This window comes from Tyto alba, unplaced genomic scaffold, assembly GCF_018691265.1.
Source record: "Tyto alba isolate M040663 unplaced genomic scaffold, T.alba_DEE_v4.0 Super-Scaffold_41, whole genome shotgun sequence".
Classification (NCBI taxonomy): domain Eukaryota; kingdom Metazoa; phylum Chordata; class Aves; order Strigiformes; family Tytonidae; genus Tyto; species Tyto alba.
In genome coordinates this window covers 13,688,609-13,701,720 of record NW_024881317.1, presented here as the reverse complement: position 1 = coordinate 13,701,720, position 13,112 = coordinate 13,688,609, and the positions used below count along the sequence as shown (strand labels likewise).

The 13,112-nt window shown below is 43.4% G+C and overlaps 1 protein-coding gene and 1 long non-coding RNA gene across 3 annotated transcripts in view; one reads left to right on the top strand and one right to left on the bottom strand.

Annotated features, from left to right (window-relative positions):
* Positions 1–433: 433 nt before the first annotated feature.
* LOC116959145 lies at positions 434–6,542 on the bottom strand. Its single transcript, XR_004405678.2, has 3 exons — positions 6,431–6,542; positions 2,704–3,016; positions 434–2,532 (listed from the first exon to the last, which is right to left on the bottom strand). It is a non-coding gene; the product is annotated as an uncharacterized LOC116959145 (long non-coding RNA).
* The window catches only part of TMOD2 (tropomodulin 2), a 36,644-nt gene continuing 29,772 nt past the window's right edge, over positions 6,241–13,112 (top strand). Inside the window, exon 1 of one of the 2 annotated variants that reach the window (XM_042803703.1) lies at positions 6,241–6,360. The gene's annotated coding sequence lies outside the window, so the exon portion shown is untranslated. Of the gene's footprint in view, positions 6,361–6,665; positions 6,775–13,112 lie in introns of those variants that run through there. The other variant, XM_032983003.2, reaches the window with a different exon arrangement.

The following is a 13,112-nucleotide window of genomic DNA, read 5'->3' as shown; positions in this document are numbered from 1 at the left end:
CTGGGCCAAGAGCACCCTCAGCACGAGCTCCCGTCGGCATGAGGCGGGAGCCCAAACACCGACGTGTCCTGCTGAGGGCTGGCATGTACTTAATGAGCATGAATTTTTGGATGTTTCAGCTACCAAATGTCATGTACTAGTAAACACTGTGTGCTGGTAAATATTAGCTATGTACAGGTTTTTCTAAAGCTTATAATGTGAAAGTAATCTGGACAAATTGTCTTGAAAACAGTAAAAGATCTTACCTGGTTTAGTCTATGCTCTATCAAATTTCAGGATACATGAAAGCTGGAGTTGCTTCAAGACAGCAGCCTTCAGAGGTCTGGTTTTAACCATGGGTTTGCTTTCTTCGTATCTCAATGTTGGAAACTGCTAGACTTTCCACACCTCAAAATAATAATAAAAAATATAAAAACCCAACAAACAATTAAAATTAAGGCAGTTGTCTGGCATGTGCCATTTAATTTGAATGGCTAAACTTCAACATAAAATAATGGCAAATACGGTTTTACAATAGAAACAGTTGTGTAACCTTTCTACTAGACACTGCTATTCACACCTTGAGGATAAGGCATTGGTGGCAGGAAAATAATAACCAGTGATGGTTAGTACAGCTATAGCAGTCTGAACCTCAAAGCATTTTCCAAATATCAAGGGCCCTACAATACCACTGTGACCGAGAGAAAAATGATTCCAAGTCTTAGACAGTAGGTAATACTGAGATGCTGATTTGTTCAGAGTCACTGGAAACGCTTAGTAGATTTGGGAGAAGAAACTGGGGGTAAAAATGTTGGCCCCACTGGCATCAATATAAATTCTGCTGTCTGCTTCAGTAGTGCTAAGAGTTAATTTCTGTAAGATTACATAGAGTATAAGGCAACATACATAATCCATCTAATTTAATAGGTAGGGTCTTTAAATATGTAAAATTCTAATAATTTTAAATAATAATTGAAGATATTTTGCAAAGTCCTCAAGTCATTAGTGAGGCTTTTATTAACTTCAATAGAGACAGAAATTAATCTGATAAATTATATTAAAATAATAATTGTGCAGACTTATAATGGAACAGTCCAATGTGTTGGGGTGAACCGTCCAAGAGTGCTTCGCTTCAAGAAAGAAACTCCCAGTGTGTGCAAAGGAGGAGGCTGGGAGCGGTCAGCGGGTGATGGAGCTGGGCCTTCGACATCTCTGAGATTCTCACTTGTTTGGTGCTGGAGGCAAGAGACCCCCAAACCCACACTGAGCCATTCTGACATCGAGCCTGCGAGTGAATGAAGAAACACTTTTATAGCCACAAGAGCACTTCTGCAACACTGTGCAATAGATTCATAATCCTTCGGTCATTAGAAGGCTGGTGTTTTCCAAGCTGATGGACCAATGCATGTATCAGAGGCCAAACATAATGTTCCTAAAAGGATTAGTAGAGGGATTTCTTTTTCAAAAGCTGCGATATAATTTAAGCCAATCATACATGTGTGAGGGAAGTGTTGCAAATACAAAACCTCAAAGGACATAGGAGACCTGGACAGCAGTGGAACTTCCTCTAGTCTTGAAATGATGCATATGCAAAGCTAGAGTGATACATCATGAAGCATCCTCACTGCCCTTCGCTGAGCTGAGCTGCACACGACAGGAAAGGAACATCCAAAGCCTCAGACATACTCCTAAACTGATTAAATCATACTGTATTTACTTTCTACAGTACTGATGTGGTACAATGGAGAACATGTGTTCAGTGTATATGGCCTTGGTCATAAGTATCTTCCTGGATGGAGAATTCACACAGGATATAGACAGAAAGGATATTGTCAGTAAACTAGATGATAATAAAATATGATGCCTGGACCCTCTATCCTATATATTTTTTTTTTATGAGAGTGGCCAAAATCAGATTTAAACAAATTATGAGTGAGGAAATCAAATTCCTTCCAGTGGCAGCCAAGAGGACACGGTTCAGTCCTGGTTCAATTGAGACACAACCCTAATGCTTTGAGAATTTTATGCTCTGACTTGAAGGGTTAAGACAAGCACATTCCCACAAGCAAAGGGACACAGCCTTTGGTAGGAGGCCACAGGGGTAGCTACCTACACACATTTTGGAATTTTTCCTTCTTCTTGCAGATGGCTGCTGCGGCCAGCCTGCCGAGGTGTGCCTGGAGACAAGCTCAAGCGCCGACCATCAGACTCGCAGCGTTCTAAGCCCTATCTGCAGGAGCCCACGTGCTGTCCAACACGCTCTCTGCCCAGCATTTGGGACCACGCCGCCTGGGTTTTGTTTCTCAAGCACACTATTAAGACTGTTTCAACATACCCAAAATGATCTGATTCACTGTGAACTGGCTGTATGAAAGAAAGATGTGCTAAGAGAAACATCCTCAGTGCATACTGGTCAGCTGCAGAGGGCATATGTCTGACCTTGGGCCTCAGGCTATTTAGGTAAAGAAGGAAATCCAACACCAAACAGGCTGTCCTTCAATTCTGTTCATGGAGGAAGAGGTGGAGCAGAAAAATCTTCGCCATTAGCACACCCTGTAAAGAGAGGAGGACAGTATCTGTCAGCTCCTGCTCACTTCTGAGGAGCAAACCACTTTAAATGGGACAGTTTAAGGGAGCTGGAGAGTTGGCCTCTGCCTCCAAAACCTCCTTCTTCTCATACCAACACAGACAGCAGAGCTGGGGTGGGTGGAGGAGCAACCGTACCTCAGTGGATGGAGCAGAATTCGTGTTGCCTGTACTCAAGGGTGGCTCCAGGGAAGTGTGAGCCAACCCAAGGCACGCTTTTGGACATGCTGCCTGGAGCAGAGTGGTGCTGCGTAGCTCTGTAAGCGGGGCGTAGAGGATGGTGAGCTGACAGGGTCTGCTCCCAGGGTCAGCGGTGGTCTTCTTATGTCCTTGGGCAGTTCCTTTCACCTTTCAGCCTTCTGGAGTCCCGTGTACCTGTCCCCGATGGCATGCACACCGAGTGGGTCCCAGACTTAAAATAACCATCTGTTCTGTGTCTTGCTTGCCATACCTGCAAAATGGAGATGATGATTCAAGTTGAGATCTACTGCTGCAAATTAATTGGTACAGATGAGGTATTTATTATTACCGTTACTATCATGAAAGGTGCAGTATCCAAATCTAAATGCATTTCTTCAGGATTTAGAGTACTATGGATATAGAAGGGTTCACAGGAATCAAGTTTGGGTGAAATAACAGATGGCTTGAAATTACTGTTATTTAATGTATTACTGTACCCTGCCTTATTAAGCAGTCCAAGAAAATCCTATTATCTGTCAAACCAATGCAATTAAAAAATTCCAGCCTAAATATAGTTGGGGTTTGACCACTTGAGATGGTTCTGGTCAGAATTTTAAGGCCTGAACCACCAGGCTCTTATGAACTGGGGCTGACTACATACCTTGGTTCTTTTTCAAAACAATTTTATCATGTGTCACCACAACTCAGTAATTTTAGATGTGAACGAGAGTCAAATTTTATCTCTACCCTAGGTCTGAGATTTGCTGATTGGGTATTGAACCAAGGGCTTTTATATACAGGTCACTGAATTTGGTCAACAGCTGGTCTTTAAAGGAGGAGATCAAAACACGCACAACACAGTAATCAAGACCAGATGTTTGTCTAAAAGACAAGCTCCAGCTCAAGCAGGAATTAATTAAGCAAAGTCTTACAAGCTGTTTTATAAGGAAAACAGATGAAATGATCACAACAGCTTCTCTGCTTTTTTTATTTAAAAAATATAACGATTTAAAACAACTGACCACATTTTGGCTACAAATAGTTCAGTGAAATAAAACTTGCTTTTGCGTGCCCCAGTTAAAGATTTACTGGTGCAGCCTGCTGGCAGTAAACTCAGTTTAGGCAGTGCTGGAAAAACGCCAAACCTCTATACTTCATTTACCATGCAGCAGCTCCCAACCAAGCTCTCACCTTACTGGTCATAAGGGAAGGCAGAGCCAGGAAATACTTTGGTTTGGGATCCACAGGATCACTCGCTCTTAAAAATGACCCTTAGAGGAGCAAAATTTTTTCTAGAGTTGTTGTCCCCACGTATATAGTATCCTTAGGGTGTTGACTCCACCACTGCACTTCTTTCAACAAGTCAACTTAAACACATAAATACATAAAAAGCCTACACGGGTAAAATGTAATGCAAGATTCCTACCAGAGAAAACGGACTGTTTTGGAGCCTCCCTTGCACTTTTAGACCTGCTTTCAGGGTGTTGTCTGCGAAGTCCCATCCCTTGGAAATACAGTCAGTCCAGGCAGTCACAGTCATTTGGTGTAAAAGTATTGTAGCAGGTATATCACATGCAAGGGATCCGTCTTAGATTAGTGAATTGTGCTGTATACTTTTGTCTTTTAATTTTGCAGTTTGGGAAGACTGAAAAATTATTTAGAATGCACACTCTGTACACAAGATTGAAGTCTGATATGGTTTACTTTGTAATGTGCAATTTAAGGAGACTGATACTCCTATACATGTGGGTATACTCTTCTGTACATCTGCATTTAATATAATTTATCATGCATATTTTTACCTGTATGTCTCATGAATACAGGTGACCTGTATCTTTTCTTTGACAAAGACTGATCATGTTTCTATTTTTTGATTGCAAATTCTATGCATGAGGTAAAAGGAAGAAAGAAATATGAAACCACAGACAAAGAAGAGAAGAACCCTGACTCCAGCCAAACTCTGCACTCCCTGCAGAGGTCTTAGATTGTTACATTTCTAACAGAAACTGATATGAAGTGAGTTTGTCAGCAGATACGAGGCAACTGCAGATGGAAAAGTCCGCATGAGAGGGGTTCTTCCCATTCATATCAACTGAGAAGGAGTTTCAATTTAACAAATATATTTTAAGCCATGGCAGGAAAATCTGAGCGAGAAACTTGCAGAAGTTTATCAAAAACCAAACATCCCAAAGTCAACTTTTGCTCTTTGTTGGTATTGTACATTTCCTTTTCCCAGTACTCGTAAAATTATAATTTGAGTAACTGATTCAATCCTTCATCCCACAGACCAAGATTAAACACCAAAAGAGGGTTTAATCCATGTTAAGAATTAAATCTATGTTTCGCTGTCTCATGTTTGAATCAGCCTTGTTTGCAGTGAAGCTTCAACCCCAACACCAAACCAACAGATTCAACTTCAGCCTGATCCACCAAGTTGTCGAGCAGCAGATTTCAGAGCAATTCAGCTCAGCTTCCCTGATACTTCTGGTAACGAGCAAGCAAAACCACGGATGCAAACCCTGTTTTCTCTGAATGCTTCAAGGCAGAAAGAGAGAAGGGAAGATTGTGGAATAAATGGATCTGTTTCTTTTGCATTTCTGTTGATCTGATAGCATTTTGGATGTTTGGCAAAAGCTTTGTTAACTTATGGCTGAATATCCCACTTAAGAAGTTCAAGGCAAGAAGAAGAATTATCTGCTCCGAGCAGTTAATTGCAGCTTTGGAGCATCTTTGTGCACTCTGCACATTATTTTGGGTACAGGTGTTTTCCTGAGCAGCAGTGGTAAAATGCCCAAGGTAACCCTTTAGTCCTTGGTATTAGTCTGAGTTTTCTGCTATAAGTCTTGCTACTGATGCCTGAGGTGTTTGACAGGGTATGGAATGAAGCCGAAGGCATTGTATTTCCTAGTTGTACTTTTTTTTTTTTTTTTTTCCATAGGAAAATCCACCTCTGGTGCAGCATCTGCTTCTTAACAAGGCAATGTCTTGTTTTTCTGCCAACGCATCGTGAAACTTAAAGACATTTTAATCACAGGAATAGCTTTTCTGCTGCCAGTGACTCATCACTCAGTGCTCAGAACCAAGGGCCTCAGTTCAGCTAAAATGCAGTACTTACCCAGTGAAGGCAATCTGATAAATTAAATTATGGACATACTTGACTATGGGGGGTACATTCAAATAATTTTACATGTTATATACAGTTTCGACCAACGTTTAGTGTAGAATAAAAGCACAAATATAAATTGAATTGTCAAAACTCATTAGAAGAAGAGAGGAAACCCATCAAAATGGTCTCAGAAGCCAGCACCCCCCACTCCGGGGCTGGCTCCCCGGAGGGCCAGATCCTGGTGCAGGCTGAGGGCGGCCGATCTTCCTTGGCAGGGCTCGTCTGGCTCGGTTTGGGGAGGTGCGGGGGTAGCGGGGCAACCGCCGGCCCGTGCGCCCGGAGCTGCCCGGCGCAGCAGCCGCGGCCGTGCGCGCCCGCGCAGCCGGTGCCTGCGCGGCTGCTTAGAGGCGTGCCCAGGGCAGGGGCGCCGGCTGCAGCCAGCCGAGCATCCGAGCCACGGCGCGGGCTGTTGGGATGGCTGCACCGGAGGGGGGCTGCACGGGGGAGGGGTAAGGAGGAGGCCGCGTCGTGCCGAGCCGGGGGCCGGGGGAAGTAAGCGCGGGTTGGGCGGGAGCTCACCTGCAGGCTCGGGGCAGATAGAGATGGAAAGGGGTGAGGGAGGACAGGGGGACCAAGGCGGTTTGGGGGCGGGAGGGGTGCTGGAGCTGGAGCTGCTGCTGGGGGGTGGGGGGCGCTGGCTGGGGCGGCCGGTGCCGGTGCCCGCGGAGCCGGCGGGCGGCTGCCGGACTACGAGTCCCAGCGTGCCCGGCAGGACAGGGGCCGCGGTGCGCAGCCGCCGCGCCGGGCACCCACCTGCCGCCGCCGCCCGGGCTCGGGGCGCGGAGGGGCGCGCAGCCGGCGGGCGGTGCTGGGCTCGGGCGCGGAGGGGTTGCGCAGGCGGCGAGGGCCGGCCCCACGGCGGGGTAAGGCGGCGGGCCGGGACCGGGCGGGCCGCCGGGGCATCGCCCGCGGGCCCCGGGCGGGCGGCGGCTCCGCGGGGCTCCGCGCAGGGCGGGGCGGGGCGGGGGGCGCGGCGGAGCATCCCCGGCGCCGGGCACCGACCCCCCCGCCCCGCGGCCGGGCGGCGGAGCCGGCAGCCACCGCCCGCGGCGTGCGGAACCGGCGGGGCTCGCCCGAGGCTCCCGCGGGGCTCGCCCGAGGCTCCCGCGGGCGCGGAGTGCCCTTCCCCTCTCTGCCTTTGTGTTTTTAATAGCGCGTTTTACAAGGGAAGGCGTGGGTATTTGTTTCAATGCGCTCGCATCCTTTATGTCAGGCACTAAATGGCAAAAATTAGATGAAATAAAATGTGAAAAGAAGGTGGTTTTGTAAATGAAGGTGAGCTGTCTCTCCTTAGAGATCTCCTGCCTTTTGTATGTCAGAAATACAGCAGGGCTCGGGGGGGGCGGGTGTTACGCTCCGCTGCCGTGGAGCGGGTCAGAATAAATGTACCAGTGACAGGTTTAGGAACAGGATGCGGATTTAGTAACATTTTCCAGGCTCTTGATGAGCAAAACACGCCCTCAAAACCTGCACATTGGCGTTAGATACCACACGTGCTCTATTTTGTCATCTTCTGATTACAGAATTATCGGGTGGCCCTCTGCTAATTCAAGGGGTTTTGCTTTGATGGAAGCTTTGGCGGAATTTATTTTGCCAGAGTAAAAATCCACAGTTGATTGAGGAGAAACATATAGAGGAATCTGAGGACTGTAACACCAAAAAATAAATGAAAACTGGCTAGATTCATGTGATCACCCTGAGCTTAGGAGTAACATGAATGCATGAAAAAAAATGTAACATCATTACTGATGAAACAAATTCAGAAAATATCAATCATCAAGTTAAAAATAATTGGAAGAAGTGATTTTTTTTTTTTTTTTTACCATGAATAATACATTGTGTAGATCTATGCTTTTGAAAATGTGTAGCAGAGGAAGTCTTCAGTAAGTTACTAAGTTGTAGTAAATAGGTGCAGTCTTCCAATTTCTTATTGTTTGAAAGATTTTCTTTAACTGGTTATTCTCAGAAATTGTCCTTGAACTTCCTCTGTTCTGTCCTCCACTTCTGGAGATAGGAACATGTGATGGGAAAAAAAAACACCTGGGACCATCTGGCCTAATACTGCAGGCATCGCATCCTCTTAATTCCTTGCAAGGGATACAATTATTAGAAAAATGAACTCAAACTCAGGGTTGTATGGAGGTGTCTCACTGACTTATACTGACGATATTACGATCTTTTCTGCATTATTCTTACCCATTTGCTGTCTAATAGACTGGCTGCCTTTGCTGTGGTGCTGTATGCTGTGTAGCTCTTAACTGGCTTCCACAATATATATATATTTAAATTTTTACCACTATGTAAAAAATCAAGAAGGTTACGTGAGTAATTTTAGTGACTTTGCTAACCTAAGTTCCATATGTATCTTTTCCCCCATTCATCTAGCTTGGTCGGATTTGTCTGAACTTAGCCAATAGCTTCTCTCATCTTGACAATCTGAATAATTTTGTTCAAAAAGGTGCTCTTTGCTGTCTTGCTGCATACCTTTTCTTTCTTCCACAAATCATTATTATTTCCAGTATTTGACAACTTCTGGCAAGCAACGTTTATGCATTTCTGCTGTTATTGACCTGCTCTAGGGTTTTTTTTATAGCATTCCTAAGTTATTTGATCTCATAGTTTGATGTCTTCCTGTGACTGAATGTCCTCTGACCGAGGCTGTGGTAGCTGTGTGGGGTTTTGCATTGAGAGGCACCAGGTAGCATCCTGCAGCCACGTGTATTTGCACGTGGTAGGTTAACACTGGGGTGAATACGTCTGTTCTGTTTACTTACCATAGCACACAAGTGCAGCAGTGGCTTCTGTTTAACAGTGGAGTTTGGTCCTCATTATTTGGTGCCACAGATATCTGTATTTCTTCTTTTTAAAATCCTTTTAAAATCCTTTTTCATTAGGATTATTTCAAGAAACAGCTGGGTCTGAAGGTCCAGCACCATTCTAAAATAGGGAAATGTGAGAACAGCAGTGACAAAAAGGTAGCACACCATTTGCTATCTGTTGGCAGCACAGGTGGAATAATGCTTTTGTTAATGTTACCCAGTGTCCTTTTTTCCTATTGAGGTTTCCAACATGTGAAAAACAAATACTAGTGTTCTCTTTTCCAGGGCTGGTCTGATCTACTTTGTTGTAAAAATAAAAAGTCTATTTCCAGGTACAATTCCTTCTCCTATTTATTCCAGCTATCAGGATGTGCACATCATGGATGGTTTCTGGCTTTCGTTTACAGCTAAAAAGCAAAAAATTGGAGGTACTTACAATGTCTCTGTACATTGTAAGGAGAAAAAATAGCTTAGGAAAGATGCAAAAAGAGGGGTTTTTTTAGAAGTTATCTGACAGTGATCATTATGAAGGATCATAGTTCTGCAATCAGTAGTATATACTCTTAACCCAGCCTTTGATTTTATCTCTGCTGTGTTTTCACTTGGCATATATTGTTCGTTGAAAAGATCCACTTAAGTGAACAGGACAGTCCATGGAAGAAGGGATGCATAGCCAGAGGAAAAGCTGTCCAATACTTGATACTTGGAAGATGGTTCAGTTCCTTGTCTTGCCACAGACTTCCCCTTTGACCTCAGACAAGGCATTTATTTCCTCCGAGAGGATGGTGAAATGGGGAGGCTCTCGTGTGGCTGATGGTGTTTAAGGCACTGCCACAGTGGGTTCCATGTAAACATGATCCATCAATGAGGATACCAGAACCTGTCCTTTGGCTTCCCGAGGATGCCTTTTTACAAAGTTTGAGATAATTCATACCCCAATGTATGCTTTGTTTTGCATTTGTGGTAGCTGTGCTGATGACAAGATCTACAGTTCTTTACACAACATAGAATCTGGGAGACCGAACTGGATGAAGACACCATCTTATAAACGGCACCACCGTTACTGTCATGTGCATGGTGTAGGAACTGATTCATCCATGCTCATCTGGGGACCACAGAGCCATGGGCTACTGTGTCGCAAGACTGGGAGCATGCACTGTCCAGGGCGGTGCTCACCAGGGGAGGTACAACCTCTTGTTCCAAGGTAAACTGGCACCTATCTACTGCAGAATCCAACCTGCAGAGGCTGGTAGTTATCGAAAGAGGTTAAAATATCATTGGCGTTCCACAGAAAATAATGAAGACATTTTCTTCCAGTTGCTATCAAATGGGCACTTATACTGTCACTTATAACACTTAATCAGCATCATTACTGATAGTCTCAGTCAGTCATGATATTAAATCTTATCCAAGGGACCGACAGCCAACCACCACTGGTACAGCTCAGCACCAGGGTGTTTCTGTTCACGTTGGAACTGGAACTTACAGATGAGGAATTGTGGGTGGAACTGCCACTTCATAGTCCATTTTGTCTGTATAAAAAGACTGCTCTTCAGGATTTTCAGCCTCAGCACTTCACACCGCCCTCAGTTTCAGACAGTAACTATGTTATGTTTTTATTTTAGAAAAGCTAATTAGCCTTCCATGGATTTTCAAATAATCACTTATGTTCTAAGAAGAAGCCTACCTTCTAGTTCCACAAAGTTACCAGTTGCAATGAGCAGAAATAGAAGATGGTTGCTCTGTTATTTCACAACTAAACATTACCCTTCTAAAAGCAAGAGGGAGTCTCTCCCTGCAGGAGGAATGACAGATGGACAGTCTCTCTGGTCTTTTCCATTTCTCATATTTGATGCACCACTGGAGTGTCAGAGCACCATACACAATCCCAATAATATCTAAAATACTTAAGTATGTTCTGTCATTCTCTTCTTGTAGGTAGGAATTGAGTGATTTAAAGGTTGTTTTTTTTTAAGTAAGACTGGCTTAAATCATTATATGGTCACTGTATAATTAGTCATAGTTTTTGTATGGAAACAATTCTAATAGTTACGGTCTAAAAATATGATGATACCCAGAAACAGGTTATAAATGCATCAGGCATTGTAAAGAAATCTTCCTTCCCAGAACTTAGTTTCACGTTTTGATTGGTTATGAATAACACCACTAATGTTACTTCAGAAACAATCAGAAATTAGTTATTATGTAACTTTATACTGCATCAGTGTGAGAAGCATTAATGTTTCATCTTTAATCGCCAGTGAAAAAATCTTTCATGCTATCTGAATCAAAGGGAGTACATCCCTTTGTATCTTCTATAAATAACGGTACATTCATATGGATAAATTTGCAATATACATGATGGTTATTTTCATATAAAGGGCACGATTGAACTCCCATTAAAGTGAATTGATGTCTCTCATTTTATTTGCATAGGATTTGTCAATCCCACAGTAAAGAAGTGAACTGTAATGTAAACTACAGAGTGGCATAAGCATTACCATGGTTCCAAGAGACTCATCCATCTATGAAGTAGTTTCTGGTCACTGAATGATTATCCTAAAGGTTCAGGCCTAGTATAAAACTAGGAAAACGTAACTGTTAATTATTTACCAGTCTCTATGTGGGGCTAAACCAGCTGCTAGGAACAGAAGATGAAATAACCCTACATTAGCCCTGGAGAAAACCAGTGTTTTAAATATATGGGGATTTGTAGGGACAAAAGATGGCAAAGTGGGCTGGGAATAGAAGAGGTTTGGCCATGTCATTACTCGCCCAGAGCCAGCCCTGAGCTCAGTGCCACGTGCAGCTGAGTGTGGTCCCCTGCCAGCCCCAGAGACACCCTTGCAAAGGACCCACTTCTACAAATCTTTAAACAGGTTATTCACCTTGAGCCACCAAGTGATCATGCTGTGTCCTGGATGGAAAGGGTTAGAAAAGGTGACTAAACCAGAGCGGTTCAGTGCTCTTTATGTTGTGAGTTCTTCAGAAGTTGATTTTTTTTTTTTTGGAAATAGGCAGAAAAGTTGGGGGATTGTAGAAGACCAAATCCTTTTCTACAGATCTCTCTGCCATTTTCTACCCATGTGGGTTTCTTTCACATGTCTACTGTCTCTGTCTACGTCCGGACCTGTAGCTACTACCACTTTCATCATACACAGAAAACAATCAGTTTCATAGGGCTTCACTGTATGTTCCTATCCTACTTCTGTGCTGTGCTGGCCCTAATGCATCCTTTCTAGCTTTTCTGAGATTGCTGAACCTCCTGGTTCAAATACAAGAAGAAATTTTGTACCACAAAACATTATCTCTGAGTATACATCTCCTTTATGTTCATGCTTAGAAAGTACATATTGGGCTTCCTTTTAAGTATAAAAATAAAAAAGGAACATTATTTATAGGTCAAATAATGGAGTATTTATCTTTCCTTTTTTTTTTGAGTTTGAGCTCTCAACAGTCCAGCCTTATTTTTCATAGTTCCTGGACAGCAGAGAGGTCCCCTGTCTGGCACTGGATTAAGTGTATTGGTGGGAGCTCTCCATTTCCTGTTGCCTGGGCAGTGTGGGACAAGCATCCTCCTCCCACTGAGCATCTGCTTGTGTTGCACAAACACTGCTCTTAATCATAATGGCCCCAATCCTATTTATTTGGTCCAGTATCAGTTTAACTTGGGATTTATTCCACCTGCTTCTTATTTTCATGTTTAGTTACGTGAGACTATTTAAAGAGAGGGGATAATGTTTTCACACTTACAGATCAGTTTTACAACTAATTTTTAAAACACAAATATCCACCACTGTGGATATGGAGATAGTTTAAATAGATCGTGCATCAGGATTCCCTTTCTAAACATCAGTTGCTGTGATTTGGAAAAAAGCATGATTTATCAAATCTAATTATATAAAAATATCTCTTTTTCTATAAAAATATAAAGAACTCTGTTGGATTATTTCCCATTCAGCAGATCTCTTTTTACATCATAAATGCATGTTGCCATGTAGCTTCATTCTTAGCTGGTACACACTATCAAAAGCTAGAAATTTACATCGCCTGTTTTCACAGTATTCTCATCTCTATGGGACCCCAGAGACACTGTGTTTTTCCAGGTGTATGGCCTGTGTTCTAGACAGCACGAGTGCCCTGATGTGCCTTTGCAGCTGCTGGTCCATAGAAGGTTCTATAGTTCAGGTTGTTCCAATGCTTCTCAAGGGATCCAAGCAAATGTGAGTGGGACCTCTCTGGCATCTGACAGTAATTCAGCAGAGGACTGATTCCATCTCAGAAACAAACATCTGTATCAGCAGTAGAAAATTCTGACAGTATTATGGTATCAGCAGAAACTATAGCCGAGCTACTTGAGAAAACTCTTTGAGTAAAGGATT